Raw genomic sequence first — 5,070 nt, forward strand, 5'->3', positions numbered from 1 at the left:
CTGGCCCGTCCCGCGGCAGCGCGGCAGGTGCGCGGCCCCGCACAGCGCGGCTCGGCCCGGCGGCGGCGGCGGCACCTGAGAGCGCACGGCAGCGGCGTCCGCACAGAACCGGGCTGTGCTCCGCCGGTGGGCGGCTGAGAGAGGGGAAGAGAAGAGAGAAAAGAGAAGAGAGAAAAGAGAAGAGAGAAAAGAGAAAAGAGAAAAGAGAAAAAAAGAGAACAATGACAAAGATGAGAAAAGAAAAGAAAAGAAAAGAAAAGAAAAGAAAAGAAAAGAAAAGAAAAGAAAAGAAAAGAAAAGAAAAGAAAAGAAAAGAAAAGAAAAGAAAAGAAAAGAAAAGAAAAGAAAAGATCCAAATGGAATAATTGTTTTATAACCAGCTCAATCCTCAAGAATTTCATGCTAATAGACAGTGATGTGTCAGTGAAAACTGGGACTTGTGGGACCCCACGGGCTGCCTGACTGATGAGCATGGTGGGGAGTCAGTGGGGCTCCATAGAGTCCAGGGGAATGGGACTGGGCTCCCATATCTCTCACTCTCCCCACACCTCCCACTGGCTCCTGCTTGCCAGCCTTGGCTCCATGTTATTTGCCATGGGGATTTCAGGCTGCTTTTACAGGGTCGCTTGCCTGCAGATCCCAATGTAGAGATCACGCACGGGGAAATTCTCAGAAATAAAACTGTCAGCCACTCTCTCCCAGCACACAGCCGGTGCAGTTTCTCCCTTTCCCCTCTTTTTTCTTTTACTTCTTCCCGCCCCAGCCCCAGGCTTCCACCCTGACAACTGCTCGTGCTTCTCCAGTGAGATACCCACGCTCTCCTGCAGTGCAGCTGCCCTGTGTGGTCCACGGTTTGGGGCTATAAAGTTTTTGGGACCCTCGCCCAGCCCCAGAATTCAGAGCTCCCTCGAGAGCTCCTGGGGTGGCCAGGACAAGGGGACCTGACAGATGGGGTCATTGCCTGGAGCTCTGCCAGGAGCAACCCTTGCTTATCTGGTTTTGAGTGCACCAGGAGCTACCTCTAAAACCAGTCACTCTCTCTCACTCCTGTCCTCATTATTGTTCATGAATGCTGTCAAAAAGCTCTGTACGCGGATGCTACTCTGCTGCCTGGGGCTGACACACACATCTGCCGCTAATAGGTGTGAGAGAATCAGTGCCCATCCCCTCCTGCCTGGGGAAGCTCTGCCCAACTGGGTGCAGGGAAATGGGGCTGCAGACACAGGGATATGAGGTGCGAGGTGCTATTAGTTTGAAAGAAGGATTCCCCCCACATCCTGGAGGATTGAGGTGCCAAAAATGGTTTAGTTGAAATGTATTCATTATTTTAGCACAAATTTGGGGAAGAGGGGGTGAGAAGTCCCAAAAAGAAGAGAAGGACACTGTTGATATCTGCATCCAAAGGGAATGTAGCTGCCTCACTGCTTTTTGCTAGATGCCTTCTGAGGGGCCTGAGTCAATTTCAAGCCATCCATTGCAGCCCTGTCGTTAGAGGGAAGGTCAGGCATTTATCCACAATTCGCCTGTGGTTGTTACGTTGAAGGTTTATATTCACTCAGTGCCACTGCAGCATCCTGTGCAGACATTTATTTTGGCTAAAGGGAGCCTGGTTCTCACCTGGATGCCGTTGCTGAGTCCTGACCCACACAGGCACCGTGCACCAGCGGAGCTGCTGTAGCCGTGCAGGTTGTGTGTGTGTGCCTTCATTTCCACACGGGGGGCCCAGATGGTTCCATCCCACAAGAGGCTTCAGTTAGATGAGCACTGTCCTTGCATGGAGCTCCCTACCTGCAGTTGCTGTAGACTGTCCTGTAAAGACTTTTTATCTGGAAAGAACTTTTTTCCTTTTCTGTTAGGCCAGTAAAATAGCTCGGACATTCCTTGTTGTTCCACCTTGTCTCCTGGCACAGCAAAGAACAGATTGACATCGCTTGTTCTGGAGCTCAGATGTTTTCACGGGGTTTGGTGTGGCAGATGATGATATATATTAATCACTAACATAACACAGTATGTTAGCATAAACAAATGAACACAAACAACAAACCACAAGGCTCAGCATGCTAATGGGAGGCTGCATAATCCACAGGAGATCCCACTGGGATAAATCTTCTCCCTGCATTGCTGGATGTTACATCAGACCTGTTGCAAACTTTACCCAAAGGCCATAAGGAATGGATGCTTCAGCCAATGTCAGCTGCTTCTTCAAATCCAATCCAGCATAAAAACTGGCTACATCATGGAGATTTTTCTTCTTGCGTCAGTGCTGGAGCTGAACCCTCTGGATCACATCCAGCTGAGAGGCAGCAGGCTCTGCACTGCCACTGAGGGCAGATCACACATGTTAAAGTCATAGAATCTGTGAGAGCAGAGACCAGACCTGAAGATGAGCCCAGGCCCCTTCCTGGAGCCCATATTTGTCTGAAAAAAGCAGAGGTGCTTCTACCAGCCTGGTCCTTTCTCCTTTGCCTCCTTGTCACTTTACCCACTTGTGGATGCGCCTGTTCCTAAGGGATTTTGTGATCTGTCTATGGTTCTCAGCCCCACTTGCTATTTCCTGTGGGAGACCTTGTCCCTTTTGAGAGTTCTGTGGTGGGGCAGGTGAGACAGGAGTGGTGGTCCCTTCTGCCTGCCTGCAAAGCCCCACCAGTATTACTGACAGCACATTCCTCTCCCCAGGCAGAAGGATTTTGAGGATTTCAGACCATTGCTCTGACTCCTGCTTCTACCACCCCACCACCCAGGCAGATGCCCTGCTGAGGGTGCTGAGGACAGGCAGGTTGTCTCTGCTGGAGCCCAAGGCTGATGCAAAAGGCAGGCACTGCAGGCAGAGCCTGCCTGGCACAGAGATCAGCTGGATGGGTGAACCAGCCGTGCCTGAAATGTGATGTACCCTGCACCCTCTGTGCTCCTGCCTGCAGAGCCCTGCACAGAGACCTGGCACCCCTTAACAGCATTCTCAGGGAAAGGAAGGGGCAGGGACTTCAGCAGCCCTTAAGGAAAACCTTTGCAATACACTTTGTAATCCCTGCACAAGCCCTGAGAAGGGCAATGGTGTGTTACTGAATAGTGAAGCAGAGCAGAGCAAGCCTCAGAGCTCCCAATCCTGCCATTGTGATGTCTCAAACAAGTTGAACATGGGGTATCCAGGATTGCTTGACACATCTAAATCCCTTTGCTGTTTAAATCCCAGTGTCCTTCTGTGCAAACAACAGCGATGATGTTTAGTCACCTTCAGAGAGCTGTTTGGCATTGAAAGGGATCCAGGATAATCTTGGCTTAGGTTTTGTATAATTTATTTATTGTATTTTTAGGTTTTATTGTACAAAGCAACACAGCACCATTTCTAGCTCTTCTCTCATGACATCTTGTCACAGAGAATCATCTCTTCTTCTTCCTACTCATTAATTCCATTCCCTCTTTTTAGATGAAATTCCAGACTGAAGCCATTCAGGAATGCACATTGATGAGGATTTTTTACAATTCTTGTGATTTTCTCATATAAAATTTTTAATGTAGAAGGCTGTTCAAATCTAACCAGTTCTCTCACAAGTGGCTGCTGCATAAGGAACATCCTCCTTCTTGTCCTACTGGGCTCAGAGACAGGGTTTGGAAAAGACATTTGAAGATGCACTGCCAGGCTCCCCAGAGGTGAGAAGCAGCAGAGCTGTTTCCTTCCTCATGGCTTTTGCTGGGGAAAACCTGGCCCTGGTGAAGCCAGCAGTGGGATCCCCATGACCTGAGAAAGGCACATGTGTAAGGGGACCCATAACACACCCGGGGCTGTGCTGGCAGCTGTCCCTGTGGAGTCACTGGTCCTGGAGGCGAGGGCTCTCCACCTCCCCCTCGCTGCGGTCCCCGGGCGCTTCCCTGGGAAATGCCACCATCCCTGCAAATAGCACCAAGGGACTGGCACTGAGGGCTGGTGCAGCTTCAGGAACTGCCAATGCTCACGCCTTCCTCTGCAGAATTAGCACAAGGACAGATTAAAGAAAGCCAATTTCCTTTCTCATCAAATCAACTCCTTCTGAGGCAAACAAAGCCACGAGCACAGCGCTCTTGTCCTCCCGTGATCTTGTGGTTTGCTCTGGCTGGAAGAGGCAGCTTTGGGAAACCCAAGCCCATTTCCTGCTCTGCGTGCTGCGGTGTATATCCTCGCCTCAGCCCTGGAAATGCTTTGATGGATATTATTAGGCCCGGAAAGCATTTGGAGCTCCTTTCTTCCGTACGAGCTGAACAAACTGCTATGGGATGAAAGAGGGGCAAATTGGAACGGGCTGTGGATGCTGCAGGCAGGCTGCCTCGCTAAGGGAGCCCACGTTGTGCTGCTGCCTGTGACAGGGACAAAGCAGCCTTGGGGCCAGGGTTGCTGCCAGCCCCTGGGGATTGGGGACATCTCTTTCATACTCTCCTGCCAAAAGGCAGAGCTGTAGTGGGCCACCACCAAACTGACAGTAGTAAAGCCTGACCTCTCCTAACTGCACGCAGCTGTACTCAAGACTTTGGCCTCTTCTTAAATCCATATACCAGGTCCAACAAATCCCACTGCCTACCCCAACAAGCCCTCATCAAATCCTACAAGCAAAGGGAACCAGCTTTTCTCCCCTCTCACAGTGACCATTGCCCACGCCAGGACAGACTTGCTCATTCTCTTTCAGCCTTCCAGACACTGGGAGCAGGAGTCTTTCACTGCTGTGAAAGGGAAAGTGCATGAAAAGCAAAGCCAAGCCAAACCTTTGCTTTCTGAGGGACCAGAGCTCTGAGTGGTGTTTTGCCACTAACACAGTCAAGAAATGACAGTGAGGAAATCTTGGGGAGTGAACAGCACTTGTGGTTATTGGTGAAATCCCATATTAGTAGAAAGGTCTGGTAAATGGAAGCAGGAGTCGCTCTGACTACAGCGTCTGTTGGATGTGGAGAGTGGTTATGACTCTCTCCAAATACAATGCACATGTACTGGGGAAAATGACTGCTACAATAACAGGAATAAATCTTAATAGAGACTTGGGTGATAACAGACACCATAGGGGAGTTATCAAAATGAAAAACATATGGCAGCGTCTCTGCCAGACC

This window comes from Melospiza georgiana, chromosome 18, assembly GCF_028018845.1.
Source record: "Melospiza georgiana isolate bMelGeo1 chromosome 18, bMelGeo1.pri, whole genome shotgun sequence".
Lineage (NCBI taxonomy): Eukaryota > Metazoa > Chordata > Aves > Passeriformes > Passerellidae > Melospiza > Melospiza georgiana.